At 49.7% G+C, this 24704-nt stretch overlaps 1 pseudogene; it reads left to right on the forward strand.

Annotated features, from left to right (window-relative positions):
- Positions 1 to 556: 556 nt before the first annotated feature.
- LOC144125575 (cytoskeleton-associated protein 5-like) overlaps positions 557 to 24704 on the forward strand; it is a 34350-nt pseudogene continuing 10202 nt past the window's right edge.

Below are 24704 nucleotides of genomic sequence, written 5' to 3' on the forward strand. Positions count from 1 at the left end.
GTTCTAATCCGCACGGTATTGTGCAGTAACTGCAACGGAAAGCAACAGATACACGCACGCGCGTGCGTGGGGAGCGTCTTGGAGCCGACAGCAGCGCCGCCGCATCTTGATGAATTCTCGCACCCTCTCCGGCACGCCGATGCTGACACCTCTCTTCTAGCCACCATATGCGGGTCCTGATTGTGAGCTTACGTGTAGTTTGGCTAGGCGGCGCTGACAAGCAGGTCTTCCTTGTGCGGCGTGCTCCGTTTACTTCTGTCTGCACCTGTACATCTTTTTTGGATATATTTGTGCTGAGAGCTGAAGTATAGTTAATCTTATAGTGGGGTAGGAAAGTCCCATTATGTTACAAAAGGTTGGATGTTTGTTGGATGATTTGTGTACATTCACTTATTCTATTAATTGCAGATTTCCTTCTCTCTTGCAGTCTACAGCAGTTCTCTTCAGTGACTCATGTAGCATTTGTTTTCAGTTAGTGCGTTTTTGTTTCCTCAAGTCCATGCTGCAGGATCTTATATGCTCTCCTGTTCAAATTTCAGGCTTCTGACAAAAGAACATGGCTGATGACACTGAGTACTTGAAGTTACCTGCAGAGGATCGTTGCCAACACAAGGCGATACCGCTGCTCTTGTCTATGGTGTTTGCTTAATTTTGTACAGGTCCAACCTGTGGTTCATTCATAGATATTATAAAGGTTTCACTTTACAACCTGTGGTTCGTAACACTTCATGTAAGCGAGTTGTGCTTCGGTGCCGTGAAGACTAGTGTCTTCGATGTGCAACATCTTGACTGGCGCATTCTGCAGTGGTAGATCTGCCACAAAGCATGTTTTGATTTGGCTGCCTTGATTATTGCACAGAAAAAAATGGAATCATAAAGAAAACAGAGATTGATGCTTTTCATGGATATCTTGGTGCCGTTGATAGTTTGTGGTGCTCTTCTTCAGTGCTCATTGCCCTTTCACTGTCTCCTTTTCCCAGTTGTGGAAAGCTCGTCTGGGTAGATACGAAGATGCGGCAAAGCTATTTGGCTCTGCCACAGATCCTAAAGGTCCAGAGTTCCAGAAGTCTGTGCCATTCATCAAGAACTTTGTCACCGACAGCAATGCTGTATCGCAGAAGGGCCTGGCAGCCGTCCTGTCGTTTGTTGAAAACGCCCACCTGGCCAATCGTGTCTCTGGCGATGTTCTCGCGGGGCTCGTGTCTAAGTGCATTTCTGCTCCAAAACAAAAGACACGTGAGCTGGCACAGGAGATCATCTTCATGTATGTCGAAATCGAGAAGCAAGAGGCGGTCGTGGAGGAGCTTGTCAAAGCCCTGGACAACAAGACCCCAAAGATAGTGTCTGGATGCGTGGCCATGTTAAGGGAGTGTCTGCGTCCCTGGTGCTCGCATAATCGCTGTGAAGCCTCTATTCAAGGCTCTTCCCAAGTTGCTCGAGGACAGAGACAAGACTGTGCGGGATGAAAGCAAGCTGTTGACCGTTGAGCTATACCGCTGGATTGGCGATGCACTGAAGCCCTTGCTGCAGTCGCTGAAGCCAGTTCAAGTGTCGGAGCTTGAGGCAGAGTTTGCCAAAGTGCAGAAAGGAACCGCAACCCCCGAGTGCTACATCAGGTCTGAACAGATGAGAGGTGCGCAGGCGGCTGAAGCTGGCACAGACGTAGTGGATGGCGGTGAAGAGGGTGAGGAGTGCGGCGCTGACACTGGAGTGCCTGTGGATGCATACGAACTGTTGGAAGCTGTCGGCATCCTTTCCAATCTTCCTAAGGAGTTTTACGAACAGTGCGAAGCCAAAAACTGGCAGGAACAAAAGGAGGCACTCGAGAAACTGCTCGAGCTCACGAGCAATCCCAAGCTGGAAGCTGGTGATTATGCTGATCTCGTGAAAGTGTTGAAGAGGATAGTGGCCAAGGGAAGCAACGTGATCGTCATGGCGCTGGCTGCCAAGTGCCTGGCTGACCTTACTGCTGGCTTGAGGCAGAAGTTTCCTTATTCATGCATCACGACGTACTTAGAGAGGTTCAGGGAAAAGAAGCAGAATGTGGTCACTGCGTTGAGAGAAGCCCTGGACAACGCTTTTCAGGCGACAAACTTGGAAGCCATCTTGAAGTATGTCACTGCAGCACTCGACAACAAAAACCCACAGATCAAGGGGGAGACTACTCTGTTTCTGGCACGCGTCTTTCCCAAGTTGACTCCGGCTATGCTGAACAAAAACTCCTGAAGGCACTAGTGACATCGCTGCTCAAGATGCTGAATGACTCTGACCCAGCAGTGAGGGAAGGATCGAGCGTGGCCTTGGGGACCGCGATGAAAGTGGTCGGGGAGCGGGTGATCATGCCGTTCCTTGGTGACATGGACACTCTCAAGATGGAAAAGGTAGGCTGTCATGTTGGTGGCTCAGGGTAGAGTACTGCACTGGCCCTGGCCTTCCTGAAAGCATGGGCCTGGTGTGTCCTGGTTAGAACGCTGGGCAGTACAAATTTCTTTCCAACCTGGGTTGAGTGTGGCCTCTTCAAAGCGGTAATTCGAGCCTCCAACTTCCTAAAAGCTCAGACTAAAAACCACATGATATAATGTTGAGCAGTGTTTGTGTATGTAGTTTAATTTCATATTTTATTTTCTTACATCACATTTTTAACTTCGAATCTAATTTTTTTTGTAATTTTAAATGAGCACTTGTTAACTTTTCCTGTTAAATTTACTTTTAAATCTAGGCACAAATGACAGCAGCTTTCTTGACGTTTCTAGTAATAAATTCGGAGCAGTGTTATATCATTTGATGTAGCACACCAGGTATTTACATGGATAGAAATAGTCTTCTCTGACTGCAACAAGAACCCGTTATTGATGTAGCATCCTCCATGGAGAACTACAGGCCTCTGTGCTCTTCATCCCTAATCTGAGAGAATGGTGAGAGGTAGATGCTTGCAGGAGGAAATGCCTTTTGTCAGCTGATCGGTTTAACTGGGTCGGTGCGGGCTGGGTTTGTGTAAGACGAGAAAGAGTCCTGTGCGGTGCTATAGCTCACAGGTTTTCCTGACATTGCCAGGTTATACATGCAAAACTTGCCAAAATGGTTGCAGTAACCTTTTTATTGTGCTATTCCGTGGAAGCACCACGGCAAGCTTGTTTATTGCTTTTGGATACCATCGGGGCCAATGGCATTAGTGAGGATAGTGGTTGCTAGTCAAAAATAATGTGCAGCGATATGTGAAGGAGAAAAAGGACTCCTAGCTGTACAATGTTAGCATGGCATCCCAGAGTAGTTGGTAGGCTTCGAATGTGGCAGTGGGGGAAGGAATTGAGTCTGCACATTTGATATTCATGGTAAGAGCAGCGAAAAGAGTGTTAATTTTATGCTGTAGAATTATCTTACGAGCATCAGCTAAGCGCAGTGAAGTGTATTTGAGGGGCAAGAGAAGTTTTCCAAGATAAGGGTGATAAAATATCTTGTGCAAGATCCAAAAGATGAGTCACTATGCAGCGATATGCTAAAGGTGCCAAGTTAAGGGGGGCAACGCGTGCTGCTCAAGTGAAATTTGTACACTTTTTCACATAGAGCAATAAAATTTGGCATGCTGATTGGAAATGCTGCTGAATGCCTAAATACAAAATTTCATTTAAATAGAATTAAATAGATTTTACATTATAAATCTTTAAATGCTGCATTGCTATACCAAATTTGCAGAAAGCTTGACATGACAACAAAAGGTAGGAATCTGTAGTCACTTTTAAGTTTTACCCAGACGAATAGTTTATGCAGTGACATTTTCTAAACTTTTATCAGATGGATTTTTTTCTACACAGAATGTTATATCCACGCTCGCGTAATGCATTCATTATCGTCATGTGACGGAATAAAAGCCGGTTAGCAAGTAATTCAGTAATATAGGAACATCGCTGCATAAGAAATTTATTAAGGAACATGATGCAACAAACCGCATGAAAATCCATGAAGCCATTGTCATGCTATGCTTTCTGCAAGCAGGGCAGTCGGGTCAAAAATCATTTTTGAGAAAACTGGCATTTACAGAGAGATTTCAGCAAGTTTTTTGCTGTCTAAGATAACATAAACTTTTTTTGAACTCATTTCTGGGCTGTTTTTCGGGGGGAAACTTTTTCGGGCTATAATTCTAAATACCTGATAGATATGAGACCTGGTGTTTTCTAAAATTAGCTTTTTTTTCTTCGAGATTTTCATGATTTGAAAGCTGTGTCATCCCCCCCCCCCCCCTTAATGTTTGATTTCACTGCAATTCTTCTGACACTTCTATTATAGTTACAAATAATAAAACAATCGGATTTTTTTCGACTCTCTCTATTGAATAATTTAGGCTTCCCTGAATGTTATCTAATCGTAGTGCTCCACCGGTTGAAACCTGCACCTGCTTTGTTGTCATGAATTTGCAGGTGAAAGAGTGCTGTGAAAAGGCAGAAGTAGTTGCTGCAACCCCCCCCCCCGCCAGAAGGCCACACGCAAGCCTGCAGCAGTAGTGCCGGCAGCCTCTCCAGCCAAGGGCAGTGCGCAGCAAAAATCAGAGGCACAGGCCCCCTGTCAGAGAAAGCCGGCAGCTGCTGCTGCCAACCCTCGTGTTGGTGCCATAGTGGTGAAACCGGCAGCAGCTGCTCCTGCGGCGGAAGACACACCAAAGGTTAGGGCAACGAGGCCTGCGAAAGCGCAGTCAAGCAGCAGTGCGACTTCCATGGTTTGTACACTTATTACACATTCTTGAGGCTGGGCTGAAAAGGCTGTTCTTGTTTGTTTGTTTTCCCCAACACAGGGGCATCGGACTAGTGTGTTATGGCAGAGGTGCAGTGAGTGAGATATCTGAGCTATGGATAAATGCAAATGCAGGAGCTTGTAAGTGCAGTGAATATACAGCCTTCATCTGAAGTAAAGAGCCAAAGGTATGCGCCCTCGGGGCTCCTGTAGCATGTGTAGAAGTCCCTGGAAACCTTCAAGAGATTTAGAATGCAGCATGGCCCCATATGCTCTGTACTTCTGACAAAGGCAGTTGCTGAATGTCAGTATTGCAAGGGGGCACCAAGTCACTGCTCCGCTAGGTGTACCGACATTTCTCAATAGTTGGCACATTGTCTGGAGCAATACTTGCTTGCCCAGCCATGTGCCTTGTGTCGGTGGAAAGTAAGCACAAGTCGCACTCCCTTGGCACTGCTACTGCCCACACTGCTCAGTGGCATGCAGTACCGTAAATTGAATAGGTAAAGCAATGGGGTTGCCACTTCCCGATTTGGGCTGCCTCCGAATGAATACTCTGTTCTGTGGCCTAGAGTAAAGTGTTTGTTAAATTTGCAGATTTTGTGGCAGAATTGTGGCACAAAAAAATTTAAAGTCAGCTCCTGAAGTTACCAGCAATGCTTTGCTCCTGCAGGTACAAGGTGTTACTAATATACAAATTGGCAAGCCAGCTGTTCCATTTTATACTTGTGCTAAATTCTGCACCAGTATGCATTGGAAGCAAACAATGACTGAAATTGGGCCGCGCTTTTCAAAATGGCGCAGTGACTAGTACGGTTTGTTCCAGGAATTATAGCAAAAAAGCTGTCATGTCATGCGAATCATGAAGATCATGTCCGCCATTCACACTCATTTCACTGACTATACCCATGAGGATTCGCGTCGATGTCCAGTGTTTGAATGTCTCCTTTTTAGTATCTTCTCTTGCTGTTTCTGTGTGTCGCCAAAGTACAAATTAGATAAGCTGTTGTAGCTAAATTAGTTAATTGCTGGTCATCATTCCCCCAGAAACATGCAAATTTCATTCTGGATCCAAGCAGTACACTTGCGGGAACCCTAGCAGTCACATAGTCTTGCTTGCTGTGAGCAGCAGATTATGCTTATGAGCATTCTGTCTGATGCTTTGAAAGGCGTACTGTTTGCATTATTTCACCTCTGGCCAAAGCACAATTTTTCGGCATTCTAGGAGAAGTGAGCAATCATTACTGAAGCTACAGAACACAGGAACATGCACTGAAAACCAGTTTGAGATAGGTTAAGGTTTTGCGAAACACCTAGCAAATCACCAGCCCCAATAGCATGTGCCTTGGACAAGACAAGAGTAATAGGGCTGTGAACAGCTTGCTTCTCTGCTCACAAGTGGTGCTGCCATCTCTAATGTACAGAAATTACCCACAGGTTCTGACCGGATTTTAATTCAAAGTTTCGTAACGCGCAAGGTTAAAATAATGCAGCGCAGCTCGCTTGGTGACATGAGCCTAACGTGAAATGAAATTTGGGGCTGTTTATCTACGTCACACTGCTGTTAATATTGGCAGGTTCAGCGTGGTTGGTCTGCTGACTTCAGTTCAGAATATCTTCTATGCCTCATCCATAATTGATACGTGGTGGAAGTAATGTTTTCATTGCCAGGAGCAGTACTACAGGCCTCGCACACTGTCAAATGTTGATGCCCCTAGTTCTCTAAAGCCAAAATCATCTGTTCACGTAAACCATATGTTCCAATTTGAGTTCAAATTAACGACAGTTTACTGTACAAGCCTTCTGATATCATCAGTGCTGATGAAGAGGGCTTATGTTGCAAACTGCTGCCGTCAAGGATGTTGCACGTGAGAGGACATGGGTGCCATGATAGAAAAAAAATACTGTTGTGATAGACATGGACGTTTCATACAAGCGTCCTCTTTGATTGTTCATTTTTGTGGGGTTCAACTGTGCTTGCAGTCAGGAGTAGGTACTGTGGTCAACCACCCCCCCTCCCTGTTTCTTTTTTTTTAAATGCTTTGAACTCCCATTCTCTGTAAATTCAGGTGGACATATCCCAGACACTGCAGTGAACCTGTGGCATTGAAATTGAACCAGAGGCTGAACATAAAGTGGAACTTATCCGATTCATTGCAAGACTTCCTGTCCAAATGATATCCTGCGGAAAAAAATATCAGCCCCAAGCAGGATTTCAGCCAGCGCCAACGCAAACAGCATGTCCGCATCCCGATGCCTTAGTCTGCTCGGCCACTGCAGCAGCCTCTCGCATTGCATATTCTGACTGGTAGCCTCTCACGCTCTTTATTTTCATATCATCTTCCTAATCTTTCATCCATTCATTACGCGCTTTCTAGTGCTCAGCGGCAGTAGTGTTGCCGCTGTAGCCATTAAATAAAGCTGGATAAGCCAGGAGTTAGAAAGGCTGCCCAGTTTGAAGAATAGAAACAGGAAAAGGTGGGGCGGCTCGCCCAGCAGCCAAAGGAGCTGGCCAATACCAGTTTGGCTACCAACATCCACGAAGTGTCTAGATTGTACGCCTTTCGTTCTGTGTTTCATGCTTACACCTGTTCTCAGTGATGAGGTAGACTATGCTTTCTCGTGTGGGCCCATGTCTTAATCATGCTGCCTCTATTAGGTGTTTATGTTTCATTTAACCGCTGATAATTTCTTTCGCTTAGTAGATATATGAGTAGAGCACAAATCAATCACTTGCCATGATCCCCCACCCTGTTGCAGCTTGTGTTCTCCGAGGTGGCTCTCTCAGATGAAGAGGCTCAGGGCAGGGCAGCAGCTTTTTTCCCGGAGGAGTCACTCACGGCACTGGGGAGCACAAACTGGAAGGACCGCTTGGCTGCCATTGAGAAGATGAAAGGTATCATCGAAGCAATGGAAGGCAGTCTGTCCGTGCAGGTTATAGGGAAGACCCTTTGCCGCAAGCCTGGTCTTCGAGACACGAACTTCCAGGTTTGTATTCCTCATTTAACTGGCTGCCATTGTTCTATGTCATTATCGTGATAGAGTTGATTGGTGGAACCACATGTGGTGAGGTGTGGGCAGACCTAAACATTTCGACTTGAAGTTGAGTGTAGCCATCGGGTGCGCAGACAGCTTCATCATACCATGAGACTGTTATTGAATGCTTCTCCAAGCCAAACTGAAGGCTATGGCCTTATGCTTTGCATAGGGTTAGTATATTTGGTGGCGGGTTTCGTTTATTACTGTTTCTGATGTGGTTTTCATGTGCAATCAATATGATTTGTTGGGAGAGCAAAGCACTCTGTACGTGTATTCTGCGCCAGACGGTGCTACTAATGCTTATATATGCCTCTCCATGGATACCTCTGGTGAATGGGGAATTTCGCGTCCGCTTTTTTCCTCCTGCCTAATGGCCTTAGAGGGGCAGTGTTTTTTGCTGTCCCTTTACTGTGGTGTATGGGGTATATGTGTAGGTGCTGAAGCTGAAGCTGGAGACGCTGGTGGCAGTTCTGGGTAGGGGCCCAGTGTCCCTCTGTGTGGCTGACTTCCTACTGCCGGACGTGGTGGACAAAGTCGGGGACATCAAGAATGGCCAGAGCGCTGCGGCCGCCCTCACCACCCTGGCAGAGGCCACCTCCCTCGACCATGTCAGCCAGGAGGTGGGCTTCATGAAATCAGAAGCTTGGAGGCGAGTGGGGCTCTACTCAGACTGGCTGAAGTTCATCGTCTTCCAAGAATCTAACGATTGGGTAGCCGCAAGACGGTTTCAAGAATACAAGCGACTTTCAGCGCAGACGACCGAGTTTCTCTGGCAGAGAATGCGTCTCACGCTTCCGGCAAAACTCCGGACAACACTTACAGAGGGTTCCGTCTCGATACTGGGCAATATCGACCTTCCTAGTAATATCAAGGAGACGCTGCAAAAGGGACCGAAGTTTTGCTTCGAACCTTCAGCAAGACGTTCTGAACTAATAGCCATGGTACGCCGTGTGGGGGCGTTTGCCTCTCTACAGGACAAGGAACGGGCTGTCAACGACTCTGTGGGCTGCTTACTGCGAAACGTAAGTCGTTTCACTTCACGGAAGACCCCAGTGAAGAGACTTGTGAACTTCCTGAGCGCCAACGACCTTTCAATAATGGAATCGGACAAGGAGGGCGGCTTCGTTGTCCTGCCACAGGGAATGTTTGCTGAAAAAGCCCGGGAAGCTGTCTTGAAGAACTTTCATCCGATTGAATTCCAAGGGAAAATACAACGAAAGCAAGCTACCAGGCTCCTTAAGAAAATGAACCTTAGTTCTGTCGCGCTTTCGGTCTCAAAAGCCGAGAGGGACTCTTTGTTGATGTTTTTCACCGGCAAAACACACAAGATGGATTGCCCACTTCGCGCTATTATTTGGGACAGAGGCAGCTGGCAACACATTGTGGGATCCTTTCTAAAACCACACCTGGACAAACTTGCAGGTGGTGATCCTTACCTCATCCGCAGCTCGAAGGACCCGGTAAATGTCTATGAAGACGGAATTCCGTTATCTTCTACGGCCTTTTTCATCGACGTGGAAGATTTGTTTTACTCCGTGCCTCATGATGGTTTATTCAAAGCAATCAGAGACAGTATTGACGAACATGGTGAAGTTGACTTCCAGAATACTGCTGGCATTAGCACAGAGCAGTTCCTAGAACTTTTGCAGTTTTATCTTAACTCTACCGCTAGCTTTCATGACGGGCAATTTTATGTTCAAAAGTCTGGCATTTGTATCGGCCTGCGCTTTGTCTGTCGATTTGTGTGTCTCTCGTCCCGTCTTGTTCGCGCAGTTTATAACCTTTATGTTCATCATGAACCAACTAGCCCGCCAGAACGTCCTTCTTCATTATATTTCTTCTCCCATGGGCTCTTTTTTACCTCTCAAGACCAACGATCAAGCACTCTTCTTTGTGAACCTGATCGCTATGTCTACGTGCCTGTCGCGAGTGCTGGCCTACTACCTCAGGAGGAAGATGGTCCCACCTCAACTTCTGGGGCTCTTTGGCGTCCCCGGTCCTTCCTGGGGGCACGCTCGCAGGATGTGCAAGATAATGAAATCAGAAGCTTGGAGGCGAGTGAGGCTCTACTCAGACTGGCTGAAGTTCATCGTCTTCCAAGAATCTAACGATTGGGTAGCCGCAAGATGGTTTCAAGAATACAAGCGACTTTCAGCGCAGACGACCGAGTTTCTCTGGCAGAGAATGCGTCTCACGCTTCCGGCAAGACTCCGGACAACACTTACAGAGGGTTCCGTCTCGATACTGGGCAATATCGACCTTCCTAGTAACATCAAGGAGACGCTGCAAAAGGGACCGAAGTTTTGCTTCGAACCTTCAGCAAGACGTTCTGAACTAATAGCCATGGTACGCCGTGTGGGGGCGTTTGCCTCTCTACAGGACAAGGAACGGGCTGTCAACGACTCTGTAGGGCTGCTTACTGCGAAACGTAAGTCGTTTCACTTCACGGAAGGCCCCAGTGAAGAGACTTGTGAACTTCCTGAGCGCCAACGAGCTTTCAATAATGGAAGCGGACAAGGAGGGCGGCTTCGTTGTCCTGCCACAGGGAATGTTTGCTGAAAAAGCCCGGGAAGCTGTCTTGAAGAACTTTCATCCGATTGAATTCCAAGGGAAAATACAGCGAAAGCAAGCTACCAGGCTCCTTAAGAAAATGAACCTTAGTTCTGTCGCTCTTTCGGTCTCAAAAGCCGAGAGGGACCCTTTGGAGATGTTTTTCACCGGCAAAACACACAAGATGGATTGCCCACTTCGCGCTATTATTTCTGAGAGAGGCCGCTGGCAACACATTGTGGGATCCTTTCCAAAACCACACCTGGATAAACTTGCAGGCGGGGATCCTTACCTCATCCGCAGCTCGAAGGACCTGGTAAAAGTCCTGGAAGACGGTATTCCGTTATCTTCTACGGCCTTTTCCATCGACGTAGAAGATTTGTTTTACTCCGTGCCTCATAATGGTTTATTCAAAGCGATCAGAGACAGTATTGACGAACATGGTGAAGTTGACTTCCAGAATACTGCTGGCATTAGCATAGAGCAGTTCCTAGAACTTTTGCAGTTTTATTTTAACTCTACCGCTAGCTTTCATGACGGGCAATTTTATGTTCGAAAGTCTGGCATTTGTATCGGTCTGCGCTTTGTCTGTCGATTTGTGTGCCTCTCGTCCCGTCTTGTTCACGCAGTTTATACCCTTTCTCTTCATTTGAGTTGTTCCTTGCACACTTTAAAGCAGGTAGCCTGCGCTTGTAACCTGCGGGCAGAATTTTGGAGCTAAACTGGGCCTTGGAGAAAATCTCAATAGCATTGCACTACAAGGATGTTCCAGAGATAGAGCATCCCTCTTGTATGTGGGAGGTGCTGGATTTAAATTGCAGTGTCACCTGGAGCTCTCCACTTTTACAGTGAGTGCTAGAATGCCCCCAGCCACATGTTCGGCTCCTCATGCCCAGGCCTGGAGCATATGTAAAAGATGGAGTTTGGAGATTCACTGAGGGGTTATTGCATATTCAAATGCAATCTGTGCCTTTCATATACTGGGTGTGAGGACACTGGGTATTTTGCAGGTCCTTTGCTCCAAGAGCGTTTCTGCGGAGTAGCTCATACGCATTGGATTTTTTTTCCTTCCATCTGTATGCTTGTTTTACCTTGTAGTGAATTTTCTAGGTGTAGCAGAAATGAAATGCAGCTTTTCTTTTTTTCCGGTGCATTTGAATTAGAAGCCGTATGGTGAAGAATATGCGTTCTGCGCCATAGTGTTGTGCGCACTTTCCACCTGCCACTGTTGGCAGGTGGCAGTGTGGGGAGGAGGAAATCTGGAGAAAGAAAGGCAGGAAGGTGGAAGAACCCAGACAAAAGTTGCTTTATAAAATTGATGACTATAAAATGACTAATCATAAATTAAAATGATTAAGATTAACTTTGCTAGTAGTAGTAGTAATAAAATTTATTGTCCAAATGACCAGGCAAGGGTCTTCACCCTAAGCGGGCTGGCGTTCTTAGTTCAAGAGGCTGTGGGCCCTGGCCCTTCGCCAAGCACTGTGCACGAGCATGAGCTGGACCTCAGGGTCAGGGCTGGTTAGCAAGGCCTCCCACTAATGACTTGGTGCAAAGCACAGAAGTTTACTCATTAAAAATTCTTTGTTCAGCTGAGCAAAGAAATACCTGGCAAAGTATATAAGCAAATACGAAGAAAAGAAAAGCAGTAGAACAGAAGCAAATAAAAGCAAGGAGAAAAACTAATGCTAACGAATTGTCATCGCATAACGACAATTAAGTGCCCCCAGAACTGCTTAGCATGTTTCATTTGCATCAATATATTTTTTTTCCGGTGCATGCTGTTATAGCTTTCGTTTAGTCATAGAGCCCTGCATTCTACCGTTGAACCACAGCGTCTGCATTGAGTCCTTAATTTCATGGTGAATGAGTGTAATTGCTTATTTGAATGAATTTAAAATAATTCAGTTTAATTCAACTTGGCTCGGCTTCCTCTTACAGCCGACAGTGTACCTTGATTCTAGAGCCTAATGCAGAGCTAAATGGCTAAACTAAAGTTACTACAGCTTTTGCTGATTGATGTGCTAAGGTGGTAAGTTTGGCTCTCTCTCTATCTCTTTCTCCCCTATTTCTCTTACAGGTTTTGCAGCTTTGTTGTGCTCAGAAAAACCCGAAGAACCAGAGTGAAAGCTTGGTGTGGCTGGCCAATGCCATCAATGAATTTGGGCTGAAGTAAGTCTGGAGTGTTTTGTCCAGGCTGCAAACCATTGTAGGGAAGCCATTAATCTTATTCATCTGGTTGGCTGCAGATGGCTTGGTGCTACATTTAATGAATTTGACTGTGGTGTGCTCCTCTTACCAATTTGCGCAGGGTCCCTCTTAAGGCAGTCATAGAAAGCATAAAGAAACGGCTCGCTGCATCGAATCCCGTGAGTCAACTCTACGCCTTTTTTCTGTTTCTGCATGCTGTGACACCTTTGCCAGTTGCTACATTTTTGCTGTAGAGTGGAAAACATAGGATGCATCTTTTGCGTTATGCACTTCATATTGCCGTTTGCATTACTTATTAGCCTTGGCAGACTGTTGGTGGTTCTCCTGGAGGGTGCTTTCAGCAGCCCATTCTCTCTCTTCTGGGAGCAGGCTGTGAGGACAGCGTCCATCACGCTGGCTGATGTGCTGTACCTCTACATGGGCAAGACCCTGCGCACTCTGCTGGATGGCGAGAAGGCAACCCTCGTACAGTAGCTGGATGCCGAGCTTGCAAAGGTGGGCACAATTACTTTACTATTCGATCGCATATTCGAAATAAGTATAGAATATTCGCGCAGGCCTAGTTTTAACCAGAGTGCTGCCATCACTTGAGGGGACTGCTCTTTTCTGGTCTTTTTTTACGTGAAGCTCCTTTGTTGTAGGAATTGGTCTTCCTTATGGTCTCTGGCATGGCTCCAAAATTGCATATGGTCAGACATGAAGGTGCACATCTTTGGAAGGCAGTTGCTTTTGACCACAGCTGATGAGATGCCTTTTGGCATCATCATGCAAGGTCTTTGTGCCATGAGGATAAATGCAGTGTCACATTTTTAGCACCGATGATGGCAGCAGCTCCAAACATGCATTGTATGTTGGCTATTTGGTGAGGCATTCATTGCATCATACTAACTTTTCGTAGTAATATAATGCAAAAACTGCATTTTCATCTCTCTTACCTCGCGCGGCCTTTTAAATGTTGTTGATCCAGGTACACCAATTATTTACGTGGCGAGGCAAAAGTTTTTTGATGCATTGCGTAGTAATGTGAAGGAACATGTGCTGGGCAGAACGAACTAATTAATTATCCTTTTTGTGCCTTCAGTGCAGGCAATGCCAGAACAGGCCTCCGACATGTGCACAAAGTTGCGCTATGTCCACTAGACATAGTGGACACAATGCTGCTTCTCAGATCTGTTTGTAAACAGTTCAGCACCTTTGCCATTTAAAAAAAACGCCCGTACTCTATAGTCATCTTTAAAAATGATCACGCAGTCGCTGTTCTGGAAAATCCAATTATGCCTCTGTAGTGCTGTGATCACTGTGGGGGTGAAAGTTGTGCCACTTTTCTGGTGTGCAGCTGGAAGGCCAAAAGCCCCCAGCACCCATTCGTGGCATGGCAGCCCCCTCTGGTGGTGAAGGCACAGGTGGAGCTGGAGACGCCGCAGATGATGTGCAGGAGGCTGCTGTTGACATGGAGGATTTGGTTCCTCGGACTGACATCAGGCAAGCATTTTAAAGCAGATTTGAGTAGGGCTTTGAAGTTTCATGCTTTTACGTTTTAGAGCACTTGCTGCTAATGGCAAGCTGCCTTGGTTTCGCCATGTCCACATCTGAGTCTGTGTGCACCAGCACGTCCGCGATCCCGTTACCCACCGTCATGGGTTTAAAAAGAGCAACAAGGCAGAACAACAGGGCGAGACTTTATGGGGCACGATTAATTTGCCACAGGTTCGACAGCAAATCACAGATGTGCAGTGCCAACATACCGGGTCATCTGAACCCAATGCAGAGACTCAGTGCACCGACTTGTTAGGACCATCGCCATGAAAGCGTGCCACGGTTCAGGCATATTGGCTTGATGCAGAAGCCTTTGTCATAACGTGGGCTTTTTGCAAAGGTTTTGGCAGTATCTCTTGATGTCCAGTCTGGTGGATTTGCTTTCTTAAAATGCAGAGTAGAGCTCTGACCTGCTAACGCTTCCTGGTAGCACTAGTCTTTAGACATGCTGACGTTCACATGGGAGACAAATTCTCTGCCACTCAGCCACTACAGCAGCCGTGATGGTTGGCTATTTTGGACTAGAACATAACACGGTTCATCATTTATGCTGTAAGAGATACAATACATGAGCATTGTTAAGATGTGAAGTGTTGAGAATGAAGGTAAACTTCGAAGTTAGGCAGTTCTTGGCAGTGCAAACAAAATTTACTGATGATTACGAGAGTCAGTAATGCGAAATTTGAGCGCAGCTCTTCACACGCCACCTACCACTGCTGACGTGCTATGCTGCTAGCCACCCTATGGGATCTCTCACCCAGGCTGAGGGCATTTCGCTGTACTTCTACCTACCAACATGCCACCTCTTGCGCACCTGCAGCCGCCACCTGTCAGGTGGTTTGTTACGCCAACAACGACAACAACTACGATGCGGAACTCATTAACGGGCATATAAGAGCTGCGCTCTAAATCAAATTGGTGGAGTGCTGCTCGGAACTTCTTTGGAATTTCAGCCCTGCAGGTCATCCAACATGTCATTGTTACAATCATGTTGGGTGGCTTTGTCTAGGAAGTTCTCATCTGTGCGCTTTCTCCTAACCGTGAGGTGGAAAAAGGTGGGCACTTTTGTGTGTTTCATGTTGCAAACTTGCCTAACTTGTGAAGACAGGCTTGCGGGCCAATCTTGATCAAGGCTTGTTGGCTAGTTGGTGGTGCTCTCCTTGCTTTGCTGTGTCCCACCATGCCACTGCTTCCTGTTGGTCAGTGTCAATGCTACCTGCATCCTTGCACCTTGCAGTGGCCAACTGACTGAGTCCCTGCTGTCGGACAAGAACTGGAAGGTTCGCCAGGAGGCCCTCCAGAAGCTGGCGGCCATCGTCGACCAGGCCAAGTTTATCTGCCCCAAGCTGGGAGACCTGCCAGGTGCATTGCGAGCACGTCTGCTCGACAAAAACCTGGCAAGTCCATAGTTTTTTTCTTCTTTTAGAGTGTAGCTCCTAGGTGCCCGTTCCTGGGCTGAGCGGCATGCCTCGCTGTCCGCATAACGGTGCACAGCGGAGGGTGAGGTGGAAAAAGACGGCAAGATAGTAGCGTGAAGCAGGTTGCATGGCCGCAACCTGTGGCTCCGGAGTAAGGCGTGCCGTCGTCTGCTCGCCAGTGACATGATTGGTAAGGTATGCAGCGAGCATGCCGTAAGGAGCACCAGTTGTGGCCGCCGCTTGCTCAGATGGCGCCAGAGTACTGCACGCTACTGTCCAATCACACGAGGCGAGACTCAGTGGCGGCTGATCGCTGTGCTTGATGCCCAAGCCGAAACCCAGAGTCACTTCCACTTGGCACTTCATGTTTCATATGCAGTAGCCTGCGTTTCCGATACCGCAGCAGCTGCGCTCAAAAGTCACATTACCAAGAAGCGTAATAGTCGGCCAGTTTTTTCCCTCCCTTTTCTTTCTTTTGCATGTGAGCTGATTGGTAGGATCCTATGCCAACCATTGCATTGTGCTGCGCCCATGAAAAGTGCCACTGCAACTGGGTGCATTGCTCATGACATAGTGTGGTTTCAGAACTACTGCATCAGAATAAGGCAGTTACAAAATGTATCACTTATAACTGCTGTTGCAAATGGGTTGCAAGCCCCAAGGGTAGCGTTGGCCTGGCGGCCTGGGGCAAAGCTGGAAACATCCGAAGGTCCCGGCAAAGGATGAGTCGACTGGCAACAGAACAACTTGTTTATTCTGGCATCGCAAAAGAGCAGCCGGTCAGGGCGACCACGTTACTCGCAGGAAGAAATCGGAGTCTCTCTCGGCGTCCGGGGCAGCGGCGTTTTATACCCACGGAGTCGAGGGCAAGAAGGAACGGCTTGGGAAGAGGCGTCCGATACGGCGACGCTTGAACATGTCCAGACGTGACGGGCGCGTCCGCCAGGCCGGCGCCGGTCAGACCTCCTCGCCTCCCAGTTGGGGAGCTCCTCTCCCCGGCTGCCGCGCTTTGACAAGCGTGGGCACCAACATGCACACACACACACACGCACGCACGACGACACGTGGCACTGAAACCTGCCTGGACGCGCTTGGCGGGAGGCGTTGCGGCCGCGATGAACGAAGCCGCGGCGTCCGTTGCATCCGCGCCGGCTATACCGCGCGTCGTAGGCGAGACGTAACAGACCGCCCCGCCGGGAGAAGGAGATCCCGATGGTCAGGGGACTGCATCCGCTGTCCAGAGGGATGTCGCTCGATGATGCTCGTAATTGAAACCGATCGTCCCTCGACGTTGCTTGAGCGCAGCGCACAGAGAAGGCCTCGTTCTCGGGTTCAGGATCACATAGGACACTGCAAAGTCACTTCGGGAGAGTTGCCATTTTTGTGCTCGTTCCCAGCAAGCGTTAGAACTACGCCGAAACGCAACCGCTCAGTCAGCAAGCACGAGACAACTCTCACTAAGCTCTGCCAGACTCTTTCCCCTTTTATACTACTGCCTAGTTCCTTACACTAGTCAAGCAGCACTCAGAACGCGTCCACAAATTGGAAAATTGCACTAGAAAGCACATAATCACTTTGAAACACTAAACAAAAGCAATATGTTAAAAATCCTGCCTCAGGAAGAAAACATCAGTAACCAACAACTTTGAGGCGGATTCCTACGTTAGGGGCTTCGACTTAAGCCATCGGCGTTACCGTTGAGACTCCCCTTTTTGTAACGCACCTCAAAGGAATATTGTTGCAAAGCGAGGCTCCAGCGCAGGAGGCGGCCATTTTTGGGAGATATGGTCTGCAGCCATTGGAGAGGGCAGTGATCCGTCTCAATGATAAACCTCGAGCCGGCTAGGTAGCATGACAATTTCTGAACGGCCCACACGAGACACGCACACTCTTTCTCGGTGGCGCTGTACGCCTGCTCACGACAGGTCAGCTTACGACTAGCATACAGGACGGGGTGTTCCACTTCTCCATTGTCCCTTTGGCACAGTACAACGCCCATGCCTCGCTCACTAGCATCGCACTGAACAACGAACCCTTTTGTGTAGTCTGGCGATCGTAGCACAGGCTGGCTTGTTAGGGCGCTCTTTAAGGCGCTAAAAGCTCTTTCCTTTGTCTCGCTCCAGACGACTGTTTGGGGCTCTGTTTTTCTTAGAGCATCCGTCAGGGGAGCCGCGATATCGGAGTACCTGGGGATGTACCTCTGATAGTAGCCGGCGACACCTAAGAACGACCGAATATCGGTCTTCGTGCGCGGTTGCGGGAAGTCTCGCACAGCGGCCACCTTTATTTCAGAGGGGCGGCGACGACCCTGTCCAATCACGTGACCGAGGTAGACAACCTCGGCCTGTGCTAATTGGCACTTGGGAGCCTTGACTGTCAAGCCCGCTTCGCGCAGGCGGGTTAGCACTGCCCGCAAGTGTGCCATATGCTCAGACCAGGATGCGGAGAATATCGCTACGTCGTCTAAATACGGTAAAGCGAATTCTTCCTGTCCCCGCAACACTTTGTCCATGAGGCTTGAAAAGCAGTATGGCGCGTTCTTCAAACCAAAACTCAAAACTTTAGGACGGAATGTTCCCATTGGTGAAATGAACGCCGCATACCTACTAGCCTCTTCTGTAAGTGGAACCTGCCAATAACCCCTGACAAGATCTAGGGAGGAAATAAACTGAGCGCTACTAACTTTCTCAAGGCGCTCCTCGATGTTAGGGATCGGATAAATTTGATCCTTAGCAATGGAATTAAGCCTGCGGTAGTCGACGCAAGGACGAGGTTTCTTGCCCGGTACCTCAACTAAAATCAAAGGGGAGGTATAATCACTCTCACCCGCCTCAATAACACCGAGCTGTAGCATTTTCTTTACCTCAGTCTCCATAATATCGCGCTGGCGGGGTGACACCCGGTACGCCTTGGATCGTACTGGCTCTGGGGAGGTAAGTTCTATATCATGAGTAAGGAGAGAAGTCCTACCAGGCCTCTCAGAGAACTGACCTTGAAACTCTTGTAAGAGTTGGTGTAGTTCGGTTTTCTGCTCAGGCGACAGCGGTGCTTTAATGATTAAGTCACTAATGACCTGATCAGTGTCTTCCCTGTTCGTCACTGAGCCTAGTCCCGGAAGCTCGACCGGAAGCTCTTCTAACTTTCCCGTGTCGGGCATTTCCTCTCCAGTACCTGGTGCCTTCAACGCTACAGGCTCAATTTTATTCAGTTCGGACGTGCTCTGAGTATCAGCTTGCTGCGCCTCCGACCCTTTCTCATTGTTCGACAACGTCGGCCCCGCAACTACCGCCTTTGCAGCGAGCTCCCGAACTCTCGATCTGGTTAAGGCCTGAACGCTAGCCTCACCAAACAAAAGCCCCTTCTCGCGCAGGAGGTGATCGGACCTGTTCGAAAATAGGTACGGGTACTGGGGGGGTAGCCTCGATGACACTACGGCCTCAGTCTCAAGTGCTCCGAAAGGTCCTTCAATAAGCACTTTTGCTACGGGCAGACACACGCTATGAGCTTCCACGGCTTGCTTGATCCATGCGCACTCGCCCGTGAACATATCGGGTTCTACGTAAGAGGGGTGAACTACATCCATTGTAGCTGCGGAATCACGAAGCACTCGGCACTCTTTCCCGTTCACGAGGAAGTCTCGCATGTAAGGCTCGAGAAGCTTCATGTTCTCGTCAGTGCTACATAATGACAAACACACGACTTCTCTTTTTGTTTCTGGACACTGCGCCGAAAAGTGACCCGGCTTCTGGCACGTATAACACACGCGCGCTTGCCTCCTCTCGAACCGCTTTCTGCGTTCGGCTTCGGCTGCCGCCGTCTCCTTACGTTCGGTCGGACTGCTTTCACTCGCATCCGCACTACGCGTGTCCCCTCTTGCTCTCATGGGTGTGAACTTCGGCCTCTCAGACTTGGAGCCAAATTCACCCTTTTGACCGTCCTTAGCTCCGCGAGCCCGACGCGTCACAAACTCCTCGGCTAGCTCGGCGGCTTTAGCCACTGTACTAACGTCTGGCCTATCCAAGACCCAGTACCGCACGTTCTCAGGTAACCGACTATAAAACTGTTCTAGCCCGAAACACTGCAGAATTTTCTCGTGGTCACCAAACGCTTTCTCTTCTTTGAGCCACTCCTGCATGTTTGACATAAGCCTGTAGGCAAACTCTGTATATGACTCATTTCTGCCTTTTTCATTTTCCCGAAACTTCCGACGGAACGCCTCCGCTGGCAGCCTGTACTTTTTTAGCAGACTCGATTTCACTTGGTCGAAATCCTCTGCCTCCTCTCTCTTCCTGCGAGCGACTACGTCGGCCGCCTCGCCGGGTAACAAAGTGAGCAAGCGCTGTGGCCACGTTTCCCGAGAGAACCCCTGCTTCTCGCACGTTCGCTCAAAGTTAACCAGGAACAAACCAATGTCCTCTCCAAGCTTAAACGGCCGCATCAGGTCAGTCATTTTGAACGATACCCGTTCTCCTGCACCGTGTGCCTGACTTCCATTACGAGCGCGTTCCATCTCTACCTCGAGACGCTTCATTTCCAAAGCGTGTTGACGGTCGCGCTCTTCTTTCTCTTTTTGCTCTTTACGTTCGCGCTCGTCTTTCTCTTTTTGTTCTTTACGTTCTCGCTCCTCTTTCTCCTTTTGTTCTTTACGTTCGCGCTCGTCTTTCTCTTTTTGCTCTTTACGTTCGCGCTCGTTTTTCTCTTTTTCTTTTTGTTCCCTCTCCTCAATGGTCTCAAGGCATTCCGACAGCTCGTCATCCTCAGCCTCCAACTCAAGAATAGGCCTTAGCAGTTCTGGTTTTCTGAGTTTGTCTGAGACATCCAGACCCAACTCTCTTGCAAGCTCCAGCAATTTCGGTTTGCGCAACGACTTCAAATCCATGGCTGCTCCGAATGCTGCTTTCTCTACTGCCTACTGTTGTCTTGCCGCAAACTAACCCGGCAGCAACGACAACCACAATTACCAGCTCTGTTTCTGACACTAACAAAAGCCTGGCAAAACTCAGAAGAAGAAAGTCCCGCACTCACCAAACCTTGCAGCCAAGAATTCAGCGCAGTCGTTCCGCTGCAGGCAACCAGTCATCACACAGGGCTCGTTGCACTGCTCCCGGATGGTCGTTGTGCTGCTCAGCATACAGTTGACCGCATATCTTCGCTGCTGGCCTCCGTTGTCGGGATCTCACCGCTGGCAACCAGTTGTTGCAAATGGGTTGCAAGCCCCAAGGGTAGCGTTGGCCTGGCGGCCTGGGGCAAAGCTGGAAACATCCGAAGGTCCCGGCAAAGGATGAGTCGACTGGCAACAGAACAACTTGTTTATTCTGGCATCGCAAAAGAGCAGCCGGTCAGGGCGACCACGTTACTCGCAGGAAGAAATCGGAGTCTCTCTCGGCGTCCGGGGCAGCGGCGTTTTATACCCACGGAGTCGAGGGCAAGAAGGAACGGCTTGGGAAGAGGCGTCCGATACGGCGACGCTTGAACATGTCCAGACGTGACGGGCGCGTCCGCCAGGCCGGCGCCGGTCAGACCTCCTCGCCTCCCAGTTGGGGAGCTCCTCTCCCCGGCTGCCGCGCTTTGACAAGCGTGGGCACCAACATGCACACACACACACACGCACGCACGACGACACGTGGCACTGAAACCTGCCTGGACGCGCTTGGCGGGAGGCGTTGCGGCCGCGATGAACGAAGCCGCGGCGTCCGTTGCATCCGCGCCGGCTATACCGCGCGTCGTAGGCGAGACGTAACACTGCAGTGCATGCATAAATTGGTATTTTATGTAGACATTGACTATGAAATGGGAAAGTATGCGGCTGTGACTAAGCAACTCAACTTTGAAGTACAGAAGGCACATGTACACCTGTGTACAAATTTATGCTAGATACCTAGCGCAAAGGCAGAGGAAGAATGACTTCAAGATGAATGCCTAAGCCTCACTAATTGGCAGGCCACTGAACTTTCAAATGTTACAAAAAATAAAAGTACCTGTGTGCAAGTTATCAATTTTTAAGAGTGGATCCAACCGTGGCACAGCAGTTGAGTTTTAATCGAGCATTGAATACTAGAGATTGCACTTGGATTGCACAGCACTCTGCTGAAGAAGGCAGCTTGCACTCTAAACGATGGCTACTCATTTTCTTCTCAGTGGAAAGGCTTGTCCTATACTCTGCTCAGGTCAGTGCAGAATGCATTGCATCAATTCGTTCCCATCATGGTTAATGCTAAAGCAAACAAACGGACATTTCTTCACATTGTGGCAACTGATGAACTGGGTCTGCACATTGCTGTCCGGTAACCAAAGCTTTTCTTCCACGCTCTTTCATTTGAAATGTGCTGTAACAAGAGCCAATGTCCATCATATCCGGTGGGGAAATCGCCCTAGATTCTTGAAAACACCATTGTTCAAGTTGGGCAGCGGCATGCGTAGTGATCAGCACATGCATGTATCTGAAACGATAGGAGCAGTGATTTATAGAACAGGCTACTCATGTTGTGCATTCTTCAAGCACAGGTTAATAATAATAATATTTGGTTTTGGGGAAAGGAAATGGCGCAGTATCTGTCTCATATATCGTTGAACACCTGAGCCGCGCCGTAAGGGAAGGGATAAAGGAGGGAGTGAAAGAAGAAAGGAAGAAGAGGTGCCGTAGTGGAGGGCTCCGGAATAATTTCGACCACCTGGGGATCTTTAACGTGCACTGACATCGCACAGCACACGGGCGCCTTAGCGTTTTGCCCCGCCGCGGTGGCTCAATGGTTACGGCGCTCGACTACTGATCCGGAGTTCCAGGGTTCGAACCCGACCGCGGAGGCTGTGTTTTTATAGAGGAAGTACAGGTTAATAATAATAATAATAATTTGGTTTTTGGGGAAAGGAAATGGCGCAGTATCGGTCTCATATATCGTTGGACACCTGAACCGCGCCGTAAGGGAAAGGAGAAAGGAGGGAGTGAAAGAAGAAAGGAAGAATAGGTACCGTAGTGATGGGCTCCGGAATAATTTTGACCACCTGGGGATCTTTAACGTGCACTGACATCACACAGCACACGGGCGCCTTAGCGTTTTTCCTCCATAAAAACGCAGCCGCCGTGGTCGGGTTCGAAGTACAGGTTGCAAATTGATGTTTTTGCTACGTGCAGCCAGTTGCTGCAAGCATGGAGAAGAAAAATTAAAAATGAAAACAAAAGGGGGCTTGCTGCATAATAGTACAGTAGAATCTCAATGATACCAATCTCGTGAGTCAAAGTATTTTCTGAAAATCATATCATCCAAAATGAATGAAATCTGTAGCGCCCTCTCTTGGGCGGCGCCGACAACCCGGCTAGCGCGCGCCACCCTGCGAAGAGCATAAAGACGGCACCTGGTTGTGGCTCGTGCAGCCACGGCTGGGCAGTTCTGTTCTGGTGTCGGCTCGTAGCTGTGGCCTCGTTTCCTTCGCTCCTGAGGCGTTAAGCCTACATTGTGGTGACCCGTTGAGCCGCGCCTTCTCCATCAGCTGAGTTCCTGGATGGCTTACTGGCAGAACCCAGCCTTCGACCCGCCACTTACGGCGTTCCGGCCTCAAGGCGTCGGCGGGTGGTTCACTCAATTCGAGGCGGCGCTGTACCTGAACGGCATCACCACCCAGCCGTTCAAACACGCTGTCCTCTGCGATATCATCCCGCCCGACCTGCTGCGCCTATCTGCCTGCCTTGCCTTGGGCAGCCGGCCTTACGACGAGCTGCACGCTGCCATTCTGGAGGACTTCGGCGTCTCCTACTGCCCGCTGCCGCTCTACGACGCTGCAGACCCCCTGTCGCCACCGCCAGCCGCTGCCGCAGGACCAGCCTCGGTCTCACCCACGCCGCCTTCGCCTCAGCCCTGCCCGCCTCGGCAGCCCCTGGCCGCTAGCTCCCCGCCACTCCAATTCTGCGTCTCCGGCGCCGCCGTCCATCGTCACGACTCACGATCCCTCCCGGCAGGCTCGGAGCTCCCGGCGCCCCCGGCCCCACCTTCGGCCTCGGCTCTCCCGGCGCCGCCAGCCCTGCCGGCGTCTCCTGCCCAGCAGGTGTCATCGGCCCTCCCGACAGCCTCGGCACACCCAGCGCCCCCAGCCATCCTGGCGGTCTCGGCCCTCCCGGTGGCCTCGGCTCTCCCGGTGCTCACTGCCCTCTTCGCGGCCGTGGCACTCCCAGCAGCTCCGCCACTCCAGGCGCCTCCTATTGCCGCTACCTCGCCAGCGTCCTCCTACGTGCACGGCTCAGCGCCAAGGGCGCCACTCGTGCGGACGCCCGTCAAGTTCAAGTCAATCGCTCCAAAGGTGTCTGTGAGCGTGTCCCGGCACCCCATGCAGTCCCCCACAGCTACTCCCTACCTGGAATCTCGATGCGCCTCCCGTAGCCGCCCCTCTGGGTACCAGGCAGCTCAGCCCGGCGTCAGCTGCGCTACACACCTAGCTCCCTCTGCTGCACCACCTCTCATGCGTCGGCCAACAGCTGCTGCACCTGAACCACCGGCACTTGGTGCATTTCGCAGGCCGACCCGGATGACCCATCTTCTTCACATTCCCCTCCGCGTCCCTCGACGCCCTCCGAAAGCTCAGCCTCAACGCCACAGCCAGAGTCGTCCTCCTGAGCCTCACCTTCAGACCCCGGCCGGCCTGCACGACTCTTGACTGATACCGACTAATCGTCTAGGAAGAAGGGAAAGCCCTGTAGCGACCCTCGCCTCCCGGACCAACCCTGGAACGACTCCCAGCGCCGCCTGACCTAGCGCTCGAGTGCCATCGCCGGCCCTCCGTCCGTTTAGACTTCCAGTCTAGGGGATCGGCGCTGCGATCGTCGAAGAGCACGGACGTGCCTCACATGCGCTCCGCGATTTTTGGGTCCTCTGACCCGGTTAATCCCTACGGATCTCCAAAATTCTTGCTGGAACCGACGCCGAAAGTGAAGCGGACCACGAGGATACCACTTCCAAGCCGGTGGGTCCATTTTTTAGGATTTTATCGGACTTTGAAGTTCCCACGTGGTCGGCCAGGCGTTAAGCCTAACGAGGCTTAGCACGAGCTCGGGGCTCCACGGCCTTCCCGGCCTCGGCCCGCGGTGAAGACGCATCGGAGCGATGTCCCGAACGAAAACTTCGAGTCAGGAACAACCCACAATCACAAGACAACCAGGATTTTTTACGGAACCGCCCGAAAACATGGAAGAAGACTTCCACGACAACATCGACGTGACCCACGTACCGCGAGGCC

Source organism: Amblyomma americanum, chromosome 1, assembly GCF_052857255.1.
Source record: "Amblyomma americanum isolate KBUSLIRL-KWMA chromosome 1, ASM5285725v1, whole genome shotgun sequence".
Classification (NCBI taxonomy): Eukaryota; Metazoa; Arthropoda; class Arachnida; order Ixodida; family Ixodidae; genus Amblyomma; species Amblyomma americanum.